The 19,475-nt window shown below is 41.5% G+C and overlaps 1 protein-coding gene across 1 annotated transcript in view; it reads left to right on the top strand.

Moving 5' to 3' along the window:
* The window catches only part of PLPPR1 (phospholipid phosphatase related 1), a 116,629-nt gene that overhangs the window by 24,316 nt on the left and 72,838 nt on the right, over positions 1-19,475 (top strand). The window lies entirely within an intron of this gene.

The following is a 19,475-nucleotide window of genomic DNA, read 5'->3' as shown; positions in this document are numbered from 1 at the left end:
CTTCATTGTAACACTGTCAAATTCCATTCACTTACTGTACGTTCCCATTACATTTCTCATGCCGCCACTTTTACATTTCCACTTCGTCCTGTGTGTATTGCTCTTTTCAAGTGCATGCAATTCTTGCCTGGATACAGTTTGTTTGTTTTACTGCCTCACGTGTCAAGCAAAACAGCTTAATTATCAATGGTCCCAAGAGCCCATAGACATATACAGTATTGTTTGTTTAAATCTATACTACAGCCAGTGACTTGTAGATAAAGTTATTATATAATAAAACTATGCTATTATTCAAAGAATTAATACATTTATAAGTATAGAGCAAATCATTCCTGAAGTTGAACAGTTTAATTACAGATCTGATAAAATTGTACCACATTTAAAGACTGCCACACACCTGTATTGTATGCAGTGTTTATGGAATCATTCTCTAGCAAACAATACAATATGATTATTAATATACATTTTGTTATGTTGCTTATTGTCATAGTGTTCTGTTGACATCATTGTTGTTCATAGTGCAGTTTTATATTCACACAAGTGTGCTTGTTAATGTTGTTTTATAGTCATTCATTTAAAATATAGCTTTCTGTTTATCTGAACCACTTATTAATATTGTCTTTACTTTTGTAAATGACAACTATTTATGCAGCACTCCACATGAAGCTGTTCAGTGGGTGTACCCACTTAGAACAACACTGTTTAAAGAGCACTGACTGAGTGGGTGACTGAACCTATTCTAGTTATTCCAGCTGCAAGAATGTAGTGAGTGCAGTGTATACAGCACCTCATTGGTTATGACTTCTCTCCAGTCAGGAGATATATGTACCATACTCTATTTTCTGGAAAAATTTAAGTACCTGAACAGGGCAGCTAGACTGGCTGTTCATTATCTTAATTACAGGTAACCTAATGAATGGGACTACATGGAGGGCTACCTGATTATAAGGGAAGAGTTGTCCAAAGGTTGACACCCCTATTAGTCACGTGATTTCAATATGTCATACATCTATGTCAGATAAACTAGCAGGGGCGAACGGAGGATTGTCGGGGGGGGGGGGGGTTTCCCCCCCTCCCCCGACCCAAAAAAACCCACCCCCCGTGAGAGCTGCTCCGTTTCTTCAGCGCTGTCCTATACAGCAGCCGCGGCGCTGTCTAAGAAGCGTCCGCGGCGGTGCTGTATACACTACAACACCGCCGCGGACGCTTCTTTGACAGCGCCGCGGCTGCTGTATAGGACAGTGCAGCTATAGCGGCCACTTAGTTAGCGCAGGGGGGGGTTTCTGGAGACTCAGAAACCCCCCTGCGTGCGCCACTGACTAGTTTTTGGTGTTGACACCTTATGTCTTATCCTTTCTACCTTATCATTGATAGTTCAGGGTGTGTCTTTGAACCCTCACATTTCCTCCTACTTTCTGATGAATACTTTGCAAAATGCAGATCTACCTATGTACTGTAGTCAAAATGACTGTCAAAGCATTTGTTAATTTATTCATCTTGATCACTATACATGCATTATCACCTGTGTTTTATTTCTCATGTTGTATCCACCTAGTTAGGATGTTGTATAGAAGGAGGGGATTTGTATGGTTCCTTTTGTTTTGTTTGTGATTGTTTAAAAAAAAGTATTTAATTAATGAAGCATTTGCTTAGATGTATCTAATGCCATGAGAAGCTTACACTTCATTTAACATCAGGAGCAGTGTCTATATATACTTTCCCACTTTCAAAACCAGTGCAGGAGGGGGCCCCCTGCTATGAAATTGTAAAATTCCCGGCATTCCGTTGCATGGACAGGGCTTGATAATGCAAATTGCATCATTAAGCCCCACCTCTACCAAGACTCAGGAGGATGCCTGCTCTTCCAGGAGAGCTCCCCGAATTTCGGGAACCTCCATGACATTCCTGAAAAGTCGGCAAGTATGGTCTATGTCCCACTTCAGGAGCACAAAATAATTGTTAATACAATAGTACAAATAACGTAGTACATTATTATTTATTCCAATATGCTTATAAAAGTAAATTGTATGAAAAAAAATAAAAAATAAAATATATATATTTATATGTGTGTGTGTGTGTGTGTGTGTAATGTATGTATGACCGTTCCTTATACAGTTTTATCAAGATTTATAGTGTTTACTTTTATGTGATTTAGCTGGGTAGTGATAGATTACTTATGCTAGAATGCAAAATTCTCTATAGGGTCATATTTCCTGAGCTCTTGGCATTGCAGTTAAGCTGACTGAGTGCTGTCTGTGCCTTGTCCGTGGCAAATTTCCAGCATTGAATGGGTATGTTTCAGGGGGGTTACTAATGCCTGCATTTCTCCTAACCAGAAAATACTGCCAAGGGTTTGGTGACTAGCAGATGGAACTCTTTCCCTTGCTTATATACTGAATGTTGTGGCTTGTATATTACTTCTAAGCATGATTATTATTACTATGTTGATTTGGAATTTGATGTGTTTATTATGAGTATGCTATCCATACATTAAAGTGGTAGTATGTGATTGTGCAAAGAAAATCCAGAGTTTATTCTCTATAAATAGTACATTGTCAACCATTGTATGACGATTCATTTATTTAGCTAAAGCACAATGGTGATCAATTCAAAAGTTACCTATTAAAAATACTGCCAGCGTTACATAATATGTGGTGCTAGCAGCAGTGTGCTAGTGTATGAAATTAATCTGTAAAGCTTCATTTAAGAAAAAAACAAACAAAAACAAAACAGTCATCATCTTTTTATCATTTTTGGAGATTAGATTAGATTATTATTGATAATACAAATACCTATGTGTGATTGTTAATGCAGCAATCACACATAGGGATGGATTTTTTTCTATAAATAGCAAGTCAAGTACCTTTCAAAGCGAGCATCATCAGTTTTCTTAGCTGTCCTCATACATATCAGTAACTCCTTTTCAACATCTATCTGGAGGGCAGACAATTAAGGTTGCCAGTTACACACACAGACTCAAACTCTTAGCAGGTCATGTGAAGATGGTGTGGGGGGATTGAACAAAGAGTGAAATTTACAGTGTAGACAGATCTCAGAGGGGTGTTCCAAAGTCTCTCTGCTCAGTACTTCATGTGACTGTGGTTGACATGGTAATTGCATGACACTGTGGAACCTCTGAAGAATTATAAAGCATTACTAGCAGCCTGAAAAAACAAGACCAAAGAAAATGCTAGTTACTTAGCTTCTTCTTATACTGTAGACGGCCACAATGATTTATGTTAAAAAAGAAACACAGCTAATTTTTTCACTGGATTACTTCTTTAATGTTCCTGGTGGCTTAGTTAGCATGCATACTACATAATCATAGTTTTTAACATTTTCAGAAACATTTTATTATTGCACATGAGGCTGATATAGAGTTATATAATCTGAAACATGGTAATTGGCATATACATTGTATTAAATACAGGGTGATTCAAAAGTCGCAGTACACCCTTTTATTTCAAAAACTCTACAGGAATTGGGCCGATTAGCCAATTTCAAGATGGCGCCCATGTTTGGTACATACCGTAAAAGATAGACCACGTCACCCATACCTTACTGGAGTATTCAGGTTTCCCAAATTCTTGTAGAGTTCTTGAAATAAAAGGGTGTACTGCGACTTTTAAATCACCCTGTACTTTTAAAAATAACAGTATAATCTTCTACAGCATAAAGATGAAAAATATAATTTGAGAGTAGTAAATCATTAGATTGAAGGCCCTAGTGCAACTGTATGCACTATGCGCAGGGCCTGATTGAGGGTTCTGGCCACCCTAGGCTAATATACCTGTGGCGCTTCCCCCCCCCCCAAATCATTAAAGGAAAATTCAGGAGTATTTTCCAGCAAACAAATTTAGACCGATTCTCTTACTTGTTCTTGCTGTTTTTTCTTGCTTGTTTTTGCAGCTTTGTTGTAGTTATTATTATTATTATTATTAATTTTTATTTATAGGGCGCCACTAGGTGTCCGTAGCGCCGTACAGGGACAAACGAGATTACAATACGAGATGAGACAGCACAGTACAGTAAACAATAATCACAGTAACTCAGTGAGCTCAAAGCACCGCTAAAGGGGCGGAGGAGGGGAGAGGGGAAGGTCCGCCAACGACGGAGTCCAAGAGGGAAGGCACAGATGACAGGGAGACCCCTAGAGGGGAGAGGAGGGAGCAAGAGGGGATGCGGGAAAGAGGGTCCTCAAGGAGGAGGGCTAAGTAGCTGGAGAGCAGAGTTAACAGTGGTGAAGACAGGAGGAGAGAATACCCTGCTCAAAGGAGCGTACAATCTAAGGGGTGGTGTAGACAGACAGAGAGACACGGGGGAGAGATGGAGGAACGGAGGATAAGGATAAGGGGGGAGGAAGAGGCAGAAGAAAAGGTAGGAAGTTAAGTGGGAGACTGGAAGGCTTTAAGAAAAAGGTGGGTTTTTAAAGCCCGTTTGAAACTGGACAAATTAGGGGAAGTTCTGATGGAGGGAGGGAGCTTGTTCCAGTGGAGGGGGGCAGCACGGGCGAAGTCTTGGATACACGCGTGGGAGGAGGTGATCAGGGGGGAAGAGATGTGACGGTCATTGGCAGAACGGAGAGGGCGGGATGGAGCATGAATAGAGAGGAGGGTGGAGATGTAGGGTGCAGTGGAGTTGGCGAGGGCCTTGTATGTAAGAGTAAGGAGCTTGAACAGGATTCTGTAGGGGAAGGGGAGCCAGTGAAGGGATTGGTAGAGGGGGGAGACAGAAGAGGAGCGGCGAGAAAGGAAGATGAGCCTAGCGGCTGCGTTAAGTACAGATCGAAGGGGAGCGAGATGAGAGTGGGGGAGGCCAGTAAGGAGGAGGTTGCAGTAGTCCAAGCGGGAGATGATCAGAGAGTGAATAGTTTAGCTGCCTTCTGGAAAGTTAGGGTCCTGTTTTGAAAATTAGCAAATGTTACAAACCCTCAATGATTAGGCTCTTTAGAGAGCATCCTCATGAACGCCACACAATACAGAGATCATGCCTGCCACAAGCGGCCAATTCATGACCCCCCAGCCATTTCATCACACTGCAGCGGCCAATTCATGACTCCCCTGCAGACTACCCCCCTCAAAACACACTCTGTTTCCCTTCTGCACTGTATACCTCTTCAAAACAGACACTCCATCCCCCTTTCAAAACATACTGTCCCCCTTCAAAACACACACACACACACACACTGTCCCCCTGCATAACACACAAACACACACACACACACACACACACAAACACACACACTCTCTCTGTCCCCATGCATAACACACACTCTGTCCCCCTGCATAACACACACACACTCCCCCCATTCATAACACATACACACACACAAACACACACACTGTCCCCCTTCAAAACACACACACACTCTGTTCCACTTCAAAACATATACACACACACACACACACACACACACACACACACACACACACACACACACACACTGTCCCCCTTCAAAACACACACACAGACACACTGACTCCCTTCAAAACACACACACACACACACACACACACACTGTCCCCCTGCATAACACACAAACACACACACACACACACACACACACACACTCTGTCCCATGCATAACACACAAACTCTGTTCCTCTTCAAAACACAAACACACACACACACACACACACACACACACACTCTGTCCCCATGCATAGCACACACTCTGTCCCCCTGCATAACACACACACTGTTCCCGTTCAAAACACACACACACACACAGTCCCCCTTCAAAACACACACACACTCTGTCTCCCTTCAAAACACACACACACACACATACATACACACACACACACACACACACACACTCTGTCCCCCTTTAAAACATATACACACACACACACACACACACACACACACTGTCCCCCTTCAAAACACACACACAAACACACTCTGTCCCAATTCAAAACACACACACACTCTGTCCCCCTTCAAAACACACACACACACTGCCCCTCTTCATAACACACACACACTCCCACTTCATAAAACACACACACACACCACACACACACACACTGTCCCTCTTCAAAACACAAACACACACTCTGTCCCCCTGCATAACACACACACACACACACACACACACTGTCCCCATTCATAACACACACACACACACACACACACCCTGTCCCCCTTCAAAACACACACACACACAGTCCCCCTTCAAAACACACACACACACACACACACACACACACACTCTGTCCCCCTTCAAAACACACACACACAGACACACACACACACACACACACACACTGTCCCCCTTCAAAACACACACACAGACACACTGACTCCCTTCAAAACACACACACAAACACACTCTGTCCCAATTCAAAACACACACACACTCTGTCCCCCTTCAAAACACACACACACACACTGACCCCTTCATAACACACACACACACACACACACACACACACACACACACACACACACACACACACACACTCCCCCTTCATAAAACACACACACTCTGTCCCCCTTCAAAACACACACACACTCTGTCCCCCTTCAAAACACACACACACACACACAGACACACACACACACACACACACACACACACTGTCCCCCTTCAAAGCACACACACACATTCTGTCCCCCTTCAAAACAAACACACACACACACACACACACACACTGTCCCCCTTCAAAGCACACACACACATTCTGTCCCCCTTCAAAACACACACACACACACACACACACACACACACACTCTGTCCCCCTTAAAAACACACACACACACACACACACTGCCCCCCTTCATAACACACACACACACACACACACACACACACACTCTTCCCCTTCATAAAACACACACACACACACACACACACACATCCACTGTCCCCCTTCAAAACACACACACACACAGTCCCCCTTCAAAACACACACACACACACACACACACACACACACTGTCCCCCTTCAAAACACACACACACACACACACACACACTGCCCCCCTTCATAACACACACACACACACACACACACACTCCCCCTTCATAAAACACACACACACACACACACACACACACTGTCCCCCTTCAAAACACAAATACACACACACTCAGTCCCCCTTCATAACACACACACGCTCTGTCCACCTGCATAACACACACACGCTCTGTCCTCCTGCATAACACACACACGCTCTGTCCACCTGCATAAGACACACACTCTCTGTCCTCCTGCATAACACACACACACACTCTGTCCCCCTGCATAAGACACACACACACTCTGTCCCCCTGCATAAGACACACACACACACACACACACACACACACACACACACACACACTCTGTCCCCCTGCATAACACACACACACTCTGTCCACCTGCATAAGACACACACTCTCTGTCCTCCTGCATAACACACGCACACACTCTGTCCCCCTGCATAAGTCACACACACACACACACACACACACACACACACACACTCTGTCCCCCTGCATAACACACACACACTTTGTCCACCTGCATAAGACACACACACTCTGTCCCCCTGCATAACACACACACACTCTGTCCCCCTTCAAAACATTAATCTACTTATCTGTCTTCTTCCCTTCAGCTGGCAGTCAGCTGCTCTCACTGCAGCCTGTTTGGAGGTCTGGGCAGGAGAGGTAAATTTGGGTGTCATCTATGTATATGTGATAGTGGAGACTACATGAGCATATCAGTTTGCCTCCAAGAGAGGAGGTATAGATGGAGAAGAGTAGAGGGCCAAGGACAGAGCCTTAGTTAGCTCTAATAGAGAAAGGAAGATGAAGGGAGCATAAATTGGAAGCAGAGACAATGAAAGGGTGACCTGAGAGGTAGAAGGGGAACTAGGAGAGGACAGGGTCACACAGGCCAAGGGAGTGAAGGGTGTGAAGGAAAAGAGATAAAAACAAAGTCACTTTGCTTAATGATGAGTTTTGTAAGCAAACTTAGCAACACTTTCACAGAATAGATAAAAGTCCTGTAATTAATATTTGTGGGGAATCAAATAGTTTTTACATTGCTAATTAATTAGACTATACCACTATTTCATTTGGAGTGAGCTACTGAGTATTTTTTTGTCAACTAGTAACTAAATATATATGGTACATATATATACATGCATATAGTTTATTAGTTGACTGCGTTTGTTTTGACAGTGGAATCCCACTTAAAGGGCCGGCAATGAGAGAGATAAGAGGCTGATTTTCCTATCAACCTAGATTGCTTGCTGTGATGAGTAAATATATCTTTTTGCCTAAAATAAACTCACCACTGTAGTATATCTTGTTGCCAGCATACCTTTCAAATCTGTTTACAAGCAATTCATTACTGTAATAGAATAATTGAATTTCTTAAAAAATGTAATCTGACTAACAGACTGGAACCACCCTGAGGTTTCTGTGTTTACAACATTGAACAAAGGATGAGGAAGCATGCATAGTGCTTTGTTTCTCTAAATTGTGATGTTCTTCTCAGCATGGAACACAGATGAGTTTTCCTTAAATGTTAAGCAAAGTAAATTTGACTTGCATGGCGGCTTATGTTCTCTAAATTGTAAGACAATGCACTTACATAATAATAGTTACTAAGCAGCTGCTATAACAGCTAGAGCAAGAAGACAACACATTTATTGGTATGATGTAAAATAAATTGATTGTTTACTGTTGCTACATGTGCTAGTTAATCAAAATAAAGCAATTACATGTAAACTTTTTATTGTTCACTTTTATATTTAGACCTGGAATGGATTGTGTTTTTTTACAGCCTCATTAATTGCTCACAGAGAAAAACAACACACGCCTATTATAGGCTGATAAATGCAAAAACAGAGTTCAATGCAAAATGATATCCTCATTTGTGGACTACATTTTGTTTTATCAATTCATGTAAACCTAAAGGGTAACTTTTGTCAAGGCAATCTCCAGCCTAGTTGTAATGGTTGGTTAGATACAGACTATAGTGTCATTTTTCTAATGCTTACCTTCCCTTCATACATATACAGTGTACTTTTATAATTCCTATGTACATAGCTGCATCACCACTGCATCATATGCCAACTCCGGCAACTTTTAAATCTCAGAAAGTGAGGTTATTGCCAGCTATGTGGTGATTAGTAAAATACCCAACAGATAAGTGATGTATATACTTTTCTGGTGAGGATGTTGAACCATGACATACCTCCGAACTGTTTCGCTTCTGTATGGACAGGACAGTCCATACAGAAGCGAAACAGTTCGGAGGTATGTCATGGTTCAACATCCTCACCAGAAAAGTATATACATCACTTATCTGTTGGGTATTTTACTAATCACCACATAGCTGGCAATAACCTCACTTTCTGAGATTTAAAAGTTGCCGGAGTTGGCATATGATGCAGTGGTGATGCAGTGGATAATACAATGGTGTCAGATGTTGGACCATCCGGTGTACTTACTGCATACATGCCAACTTTCTAAACTTCTCACCCGGGAGATCCCGAGGGAGAAGTCATATGACAGGGGGTAGGAGGGGGTGTGGTGACGTTGTCACGTCACCCTAGCCCACCCCCATTGTGAAATGCCTGAATTCATGGCATTGAATAGCCAGGGTGGGACTTAATGCCGCAATTAATGCCCCTGCCATTTAATGTCGTGAATTTCGGTGAATCCGGGAGGTTTTCCTACTCTTAAGGGAGTTTGGGAGGCCTCCCCAAAATTCGGGAGCCTCCGGGGAATTCCAGGAGAGTAGGCAAGTATGACTTACTGGTATCCGGCACACTCTCCTTAGTCCTCCAGGTGGTCTTTCATGGACACTGCCAATGCACTCTTGGTTTTTGGGCGAGTATACACGCCCACTATTTATAAATGAATGTTCCACGGGCTGCTGCCTCTCCACCCTCTCATTTACCCTAGACTATTTAAGGAAGCTAAATTTGCAATATAATGCCAGTTCTTCAGGTCTATGCTAGCTGTGCCATCCTGACTGTTTGGTTCCTGTTCCAGTGTGTTCCTGGTATTATCATCTATACAGTATATTCCTGATATTAACAGCCACCTGGTGTACTCCTGCTATCATCATATCACCAGCATATTCCTGTTATCATCACCTATTCAGTGGATTCCTGGTATCATCCTCTATCTACTATAGTCCTAGTATGAACACTGATAGTGTAATCCTGGTATCTCCATTCATGTTATATTTGCCTTTGATTACATCTATCTGCCGGTCATACGTAATACCTGTACAGAGGGCTGGGAATAGCAGCAACCCACATATTTCATTGGGGGGAGGGGGGTTACTGGTGAAGACCTACTTCACTTTAGATTCCACTCCTCCACTGTAGATAACGTCAAACTGACTGATTTAAGTCCACAGTGTCTGTTTTCTTCTGACAATCAGGGCCGGTGCTAGGGTCCACGGCGCCCTAGGTATTTTTAAAAAAGCGGCGCCCCCCCCCCCTGCAAAAATCGCCGGCCTCCTCCCTCCTCCCTCCTCTCCTTACCTTGTCTCACCACCGCCGCCTCTCTGCTCCGTCTCCTCCCCTCCACTCACTGACACTAGTAAGTGGAGGGGAGGAGACGGAGCAGAGAGGCGGCGGTGGTGACAAAATAGCCTCTTCCCCCCTCCCCGTGCACCTGAATGCTGTGCGGCGGCCGTGACAGGTATGGTCAGCGGTCGCCGCACAGTTTTAAAGTCTTTTAGTATTCTGTGGCGCCCGCCAGAGCCCGGCACCCTAGGCAAGTGCCTAACCTTGCCTAATGGGAGCGCCGGGCCTGCTGACAATCCGTCAGTTTGGAGGGGAAAATCCCTGGGGAAGTTTCAAAACCGCCCCCCCCCCCCCCCCAAAACAAAGCAGCTTGATACTTTTCTCTATAGAGCCTATTTACTAACACTGCATTTAGGTGCAAAATTTGCATTAAACCATAGCAATCAATCAGATACTTGCTTTCATTGTATAACTTGACAGGTAATAAACTAATTGCTGATTGGTTGCACCTAAATTCAAATAACATGTATGTCTCCAGTTTTAAGTGTTTAGTTAGTTTTTTAGCTGTACATTTTGTTGGCATTTCTGGATTTTTTTGCCATCTTTGTACATTGCAGTTTATTTCAAATCAAATGTATCTTGAAGAAGCTTGACAGTATCGTCCTGTAAGGCAGCTCTTGGTCTGCGTCCTCAGAGAGATCAGTTTATAGATTTTTGTGAGGCATGCTTTTTGCAGACTCTCTATTGTGCTACAGTACATCTCCCACTGACTCCCATATGGCTAATTCCATTTTCAGAGTGGCATTGTTCCAGAAAACCTGATTGTTGAAAGAAAGTGTTTCTATATTTTTAATTAATCCCACAGATAGTTTTTTTTAAATAAATATATTTTTGCTACTTATATGAAATGTGCATTTTAAAAAATGTACAATTTACAGAAGTAAAATAATCATATATGTTTTTAAGTTATTAATTCCCTCATTTTTTAATTAAGTGGTCAATTCTTGTACACTAACTGGGGGATGTTGAGGGAATTTTAAAAAGAAGATGTTGGTGTGACTTACCGTATATACTCAAGTATAAGCCAACCCGAATATAAGCCGAGGCACCTAATATTACCACAAAAAACTGGGAAAACTTATTGACTCGAGTATAAGTCTATGGTGGGAAATGCAGCAGTACAGTCCAAAATTGACTTGCTTCTTTTAATAAACTCAGGCCCCCAAAATGTCTCCAAATGTACCAAAAATCATTAAGTACCCACATCAGCCCACTGTCCACAAAAGTACACAGCCAGAGGAATGAAAAAACAAAAAACGACTTATTTACCTTCCTTGGTTGGTTAATTGGTGACCTAATGCTTTTGAGGGAGGGAGGGAGGGATTTCCTTCAGCCCTTAACTTCCACAGTGGAACGCATGTGCGCTCCAAATGCCGAACTTCCTGTCACACACATGCGTTCCACTGCGGAAGTTAAGAGCTGAGAGACCGGACAACAGGTAAGTCACTCAAATATAAGCCGAGGGGAGCTTTTTCAGCACAAAAAATGTGCTGAAAAACTCAGCTTTTACATGAGTATATACGGTATATTTGAATGACTGCATAATACATGTTTACCCTGCACATGTTTTATGATTGTCAATATGACGTGAGTCATAGTTGTTTTTTACTGCCAAAAAAATATATAATACCAATCCCAAGAATTGTTGTCCTTCTTTATAATATAGCCTGTGCTATATTATATCACTGTCCATATTTATACATTTAATAGCAATGGCTGCATAAGCTTGAATATAGACTAAATTAAATAATGATTTATTTTATGTTTCTTGTAAAAAGTCAGCTAATTTTTGCATTGTTAGAATTTATTATTTGAGCAGAGTAAATGCATGATATAAAACATTTTCAGACCTAATTAAGCAATACTTGGTTTGAATGGTATAAATAATGTTCTTAAAATGTCTGATGTACTTACAGTAAACCCTTGTTCTCTTGTATTTGGTATCTAGTATTCTGTTGTATCATTGTGATTTTCTAGCCAAAGGGGGTTAATCAGGAAAAGAACTGCTTAGCAGATCATGCTGGCAAAGCAATTCCTCCTCCATGTTGTGCTTGGTATTTGTGAAACCAGCTACACAGTGGGACTCCACTGTACTGAAACAGTAATGTATCTTTTGTGCTAGCAGGTAGGATATCTTATAGAAAGTCGGGGATTTAAGTTAAGTCAAGGACAAGAGCTTCAGTTACCAAATAAAACAGGGGGATTATGGCAAAGTTTTCAATGCAGTCTTTTTCCTGTCTGAATGAGAACAGTATTTGCAAATAGTATTTGAAGGGCTTGATTTTAAAACAGGCAAAAATGGCTTGGTGAGACTGAGCCCCCAAATTGGCGTGACAATTTCCCCTTTTTGTGTGTCCCCTTGTCCCAATTTGCAGCACTTCAATGTATGCTAGGTTACTTTGTATTGCCTTTTTCTGGATTAACACAATTCGAATTTATCGAAGAAAAGAGAGAAACTACCTCACAGCGTTAAAGCCATTTAAAAATCACAACAAGCAGCTATTCTAATGAGATTCTGTCAACTCATAGAACTATACAACATATCGGAAAATAAACCTCTTAATTACTAGATCTAAGTAGTGTTGTTGCTTTATAGCTGTGGATGGGAATCTGAGTTCCTAACATTTGATTGATTTATCACCTGCAGTCTGATTTATGTGTGGAGGGGACCTTTTTACATATGCTATATATATTTTACTGAACAGTTTTTCATATATATTTTTAAAATAATACATTTATATTGGTATTCCCAATTGTTTTCTATTTGGATCCAGTGATTAAGAGGTCTGTTTTATGTATCTGGGTTTGATTGTTGCCAACAATTTAGTGCTGCGTATATATTCATTGTTTCCTATCCAGAATTTATAGTAGGTCATACATGATGGAATTTGTTATATATAACTTTCTCACAGTAAAATTACTTTTTATTTATTGATTTGCCCATAATAAGGAAGTTGTATCTATGAACTTTATACATTTAATACCACATCCTTCTTGTACCAGTTTGACAGGAGCCTCACATCCATACTTGCCTACACACAAAGTCCCGGAAGCACAGGTCTCCCTCCTGGATCCTACCCACTTCCATATTGAGTGGGAGGAGACGAGAGAGTCACGTCATATTCTGCGATTTGCCCCCCACCCCTCCTCCAGCACTGACCACCTGACCTCCTTTCCGGGAGGGGAGCTTTTCAGTGTTGCCAAGTATGCTCACATAAACCATGGTAATCATATGCTGTTGTTATTGTGTAGATGCTCAGGTTGGCCATATATTGACAGGGACCCTCCCACTTCAGACTTGCCTATACATGGAAATAATAGTAGGCTGATATGACATACTGTGCTGCTATTAACATTGTAGGACCCACTCTGCCTACTAGTTGTCCATCTATCTAAGCCAGTTCTGAAGTGCACTCGATGCACAGTGCAAAATGCCTTAGTTTTACATCCATCTGCAGAGGTGCACTGTGCAAATGTGTAAACATTCCTTGTTCATATTTTCTGTTAAAAGATACTCAGTGTGATGTTATTGCATTAGATATGCTTAATGTTTGTAGACACTCCCTTATATGTTTAAGCTTGAATCTTTAGTGATGGTCCCTAAGTCCATGGGGAATGCTGGGAAGTGGGTGTGGGCAGTGTGCAATGTACCCGGAGTCTGCAAATGGCTGAATAAAGAGCTCAGCAGTGCCCACCCATGCTTCAGTGTCCTGATGAACTGATTTACAAGTATATTAACAAAACATGGTGTCAGAAGAAGTTTTAACTGGACTGCTAGAGCTCAGAGTGTGAAAGGATCCTGCAGAAGTCTGTAAAGCTGTGACACGCAGTGTCTGAATATCTGCCTTGTGCTCTGGTCACATCAAACAGTGAGTAACTATGGATAGGCTGTCTCCTCCAGCAGGCATGCTCATGTCTGGCAACTTGTCTGAAAACTGGAAAACATTTAAACAAAGGTTTAATATATATCTTGCTGCATGTGGAGCTGATGCAATGGAGGATAAAACAAAGTCATCCATCTTCCATGTGATAGGAGAGGATGTGCTAGACATTTATAACAGTTTTCAGTTTGCTGAAGGGCAGAATATGGTGCTATCTTCTATAATGCAAAAGTTTAAAGATTACTTTGTGCCAAGGAAAAATGTGACATATGAAAGATATAAGTTTTTCACCTGTGATCAGAAGTCTGGAGAAGGATTTGATCAGTATGTTACAGAACTGCAATCACTCAGTAAAACCTGTGAGTTTGGTGATTTAAAGGACTCACTGATTAGAGATCGTATTGTCTGTGGAATACCTGATAATGGACTCAGAGAAAGATTGCTGAGAGAGCAAGACCTAACACTAGACAAGGCAATGACTATGTGCAGATCTGCAGAAATGACCAGACTGCAAGCCAAACAGTTACACAAGGAATCTGATACTACTGTACATGTGGTGAAGAAAACAGAGCCAAGCAAACCACCATTCTCTAAAATGAAGCAGTCTAAAATGCAATCTAATAGGAAAATCTGCAGTAGATGTGGAAATACTCACAATCCTAAAATGTGCCCTGCTTATGGTAAAACCTGCATGAAATGTGGTGGACTTAATCACTTTGCCAAATGCTGTAGAACCAATAGTGAAACAAACAAAGTGCATGCCGTTGAACAAGCTACGTCTGAAGATTTTTTTTGTGAATTGTATTGAACTTTGCAGTACAGACAAGAAAGAATGGATTGTTCCTTTAACAGTGACCGAGATTGTCATTCCCTTTAAGCTTGATTCTGGTGCGCAGGTGAATTTGATATCGTTTCAAGACTATAAGACCTAAAATTTATCCAGCCAATGTGAAAGTTACAGGCTACACTGGGGAGGAAATTCCTGTGAAAGGTACATGCCTAGTGACCCTGAGCTACAAAGGACAAAAGTTCAAAACATCTCTACTGATTGTGGATAAAGATGTACAGCCGAGTCTAGGATTAAGTTCATGTGAGAAGCTTAACTTGATAAAGAAAGTTTTCATGGTGACATCACAAGTAGAAGATGAATGCAAATCAGTGTTTACAGAATACAGAGACATGTTTGAAGGTTTAGGTTGTCTGCCTGGCGAGCATAAGATAAATCTAGACACGCAAGTTCCTCCAGTGATACACCCCTGTAGAAAAGTGCCATTTGCGCTGAGAGAAAAACTAAAACAGGAGTTAAACCGCATGGAAGCTTTGGGTGTGATACAGAAAGTTGATGAGCCTACTGAATGGGTGAGCTCCTTAGTAATTGTTGAAAAGAAAAATGGACAACTCAGAATATGTCTGGATCCAAGAGATTTAAATAAGGCTATTAAAAGAGAACATTTCAAACTACCAACCAGAGATGAAATCATGTCACAATTTTCGGGAGCAAAATGGTTCAGTAAATTGAATGCATCTTCAGGATTCTGGCAAATGAAGCTAGATGAAGCCAGCGCAATGCTGTGTACATTCAATACCCCAGAAGGTCGATTCCTTCGACTACCATATGGGATATTGTCTGCTCCAGAAGTATATCACAAAAGGATACACATGATTTTTGAACACATTCCAGGTGTTGAAACAATGATGGATGACATTATTGTCTGGGGATCTACAAAAGAAGAACATGATTCTAGACCGAGACAAGTAATGTAACTTATCAAGAAGGTGAATCTAAAGCTGAGCAAGGACAAATGTGAATTTGGTGTGAAAACACTTACCTTTATGGGTGATGTGGTCTCCGAGGAAGGTGTGAAGCCTGACCCGAGCAAAATATCAGCCAATAAACATGGAACGTCCTAACAACAAAGACGACGTGAGAAGATTCCTAGGAATGATTACTTACTTAGGAAAGTTTATTTCTCAACTCTCCGAACAAACAGCACCTCTAAGATGGTTGTTGGACAAAAATAATGAGTGGATGTGGTCACATGAACAAGAAGAAAGTTGGCAAAACTTGAAACGGACCATCACAGAGCAACCAGTACTAAGATTCTTTGATCCTACAAAAGGAATAAGAATTTCAGCAGGTGCCTCGCAATTTGGCCTAGGCTCAGTGTTGTTACATGAACATGAGGATACATGGCAACCGGTAATCTATGCATCAAGAGCATTGACAAGTGCTGAAACAAGATATGCTCAGATAGAAAAAGAACTTCTAGCAATCACATATGCATGTGAGCGATTTCATCAATTTGTGTATGGTCAAGCGTTTACAGTGGAAACTGACCACAAGCCATTGGTAGCTATCATGGCTAAATCGTTACAGGACTGTCCCATGAGAATTCAACGAATACTTATAAGACTACAGAAATATGATGTCCAATTGCTGTACTGTCCTGGTAAATACATGTACATTGCTGACACACTTTCCCGTGCTGTGAACAAAAGTGAAGGTTCCGAAAGTCTGATGGATAAAGAGATAGACGCATATGTTAATTTGATTGTAGCTTCTCTACCTGTGTCTCTTGCAAGACAAGAACAGATAAGAAAAGAAACAGAGACTGACATCACAATGAAAGTGTTACAAGACATCATTCTGAAAGGATGGCCAGCAGAAAAAAATGCGTGCCCACTGTCTATTCATGATTATTGGATGTACCGCACTGACCTTACGGTTGTCAATGGTATTATTTACAAAGGCAATAGAATTAATATACCTGCACGACTAAGAAAAATTATGCTGTGCAAGATACATGAAGGCCACTTAGGAGAAGAGAAATGTAAACGGAGGGCGCGTGAAGTGATGTATTGGCCAAGAATGAACCAGGACATAGCACAGACAACAGCTACATGTGAACTGTGTCTTATGTACAGACCAAAGCAACAAGTCGAGCCGCTGAGTCCTCATGCAGTGCCAGAGAGACCATAGCAGAAGGTAGGCGCAGATTTGTTTGATTGTATTGGAAAAACGCACATTGTCGTGACTGATTATTATTCTAATTACCCTGAGGTGCAGACTCTACCTACAACTACTAGTAAAGCCGTAATCAGTTGCATGAAGTCAATCTTTGCAAGGCATGGTGTTCCTATGGAAGTGTTCACTGACAATGGACCTCAGTTTTCCAGCGCTGAATTTAGACAATTTGCTGAAGAGTGGGAATTTGTCCATGCAACATCGAGTCCCCACTATCCACTGTCAAATGGGTTGGTGGAAAGTTCAGTAAAAACTGTAAAGAGTCTAATGAAAAAAGCACAAGACGGCAAAGAAAATTTCTACAAAAGTCTTTTAATCTACCGTAGTACACCTCTACAGAATGGACTCTCTCCTGCACAAATGCTGATGGGAAGGAGGATTAGAGCAAATCTTCCGATAAGTGATGAACTGCTTAATACGCATAACTCAGCATTGGTGAGACTGAGTAAGGTACGTCAACAGGAGAAACAGAAACTGTACCATGATAGGCGAGCAAAAAGCTTATCTGATCTAAGATCAGGTGACCAAGCCCATCTCCGAGATCATGAGAAAGGCATTTGGATGCAGAAAGGTATTGTGCAAGCACAAGTAGCACCAAGATCTTATAATGTACGTACAGATCGTGGAACAGAAGTTAGAAGAAATCGGGTCGATTTAAGATCTCAACCCAACCATAGTGATGGCAACACGACTGAAGAATACCCTTCATCTGACATGTATGATGGACTTGATAATGGTGAACAAACCATGATGGAAGAAAGGTCCAACATGGTTGAAGAAACACAGACTTTGTGTGAAAGACCCATAAGAGAAATACGCAGACCTGAGAGACTCATTGAAACGTGTTAGATGATGTTCTTAATGTTATATCGTTGAATTGTTATACTGAAGGATACAGGGCTTATCTTTAAAGAAAAGAAGATGTGATGTTATTGCATTAGATATGCTTAATGTTTGTAGACACTCCCTTATATGTTTAAGCTTGAATCTTTAGTGATGGTCCCTAAGACCATGGGGAATGCTGGGAAGTGGGTGTGGGCAGTGTGCAATGTACCCGGAGTCTGCAAATGGCTGAATAAAGAGCTCAGCAGTGCCCACCCATGCTTCAGTGTCCTGATGAACTGATTTACAAGTATATTAACAAAACACTCAGGAGAGTGAATGTGAGGGGACATTAGGAAGAGGGCGGAGGGGGATTAAGCTTTTGGGGAAAGCGCACTGCTCTGTTGAAGCGCAACTGGAGGGCACAAGATTCACCCCACTAAAATCATAGGTTGAGACCAGAGCTCAGAGCAGGTGCAAAGATCAAGTCTTTATTTGAAGTAAAAATGGTTGTGTGTTCCTCTGCACTACAAGGGATGCATCTATGCATCTAAAAATGTGCCATTTCACACAAACTGAAATATAACTTTTGCACTGATCTGCATAAATAGCACAACAATGTGCCTATTCAGGGGTTTGTAAGAAACTGAATCTCACTTTGAATATTTCCTCCCACTGGCAGGTGCAAATTTCTGCTTCTCTGCAATTATGGGGAAAATTTAGGTGCCAGAATATGCCTAAGGCATTAATTTAGTTAATTGTACTAGCATTTTTAATGTTATTACAATGCACATAAAGGGGTCTGAAAATTGAATCAATTTTTTTCCAATGGTCCCATGCTCACACGTATTGTTACGGGTGATGCTGTAGAGCTGCATATATCCAAACACTATCTGTTCCATCCACTTGTGTTTACTGCAAGTTAACACATTGGAGAAACCTAGGCAGCCTCCAGTGACCCCCAAAACATGAGTAAAAATGTTATTAACAACCACTTGTCACCCACTTCACATGTATTTTTCTGACATTTTTTTTATTGCAAAACAAATGTCAGTGGATATGAGGCTTAAGAGGCTCATATCAAGCTCAACAGTGATCAGATGATTTAAACAAGCACAACTTGAAGGTAGAAGTTCAGTACAAATAATTAATGAAGCCAAGCAGGCAAGGCAACAGTCTAGCAACAAGAGGTGCAGGGCTTGAGT

The sequence above is a fragment of the Mixophyes fleayi genome, chromosome 1 (genome assembly GCF_038048845.1).
Source record: "Mixophyes fleayi isolate aMixFle1 chromosome 1, aMixFle1.hap1, whole genome shotgun sequence".
NCBI classification, from domain to species: domain Eukaryota; kingdom Metazoa; phylum Chordata; class Amphibia; order Anura; family Limnodynastidae; genus Mixophyes; species Mixophyes fleayi.
The sequence above is the reverse complement of the archived record's forward strand: the minus strand, read 5'-3'. Positions and strand labels throughout refer to the sequence as shown.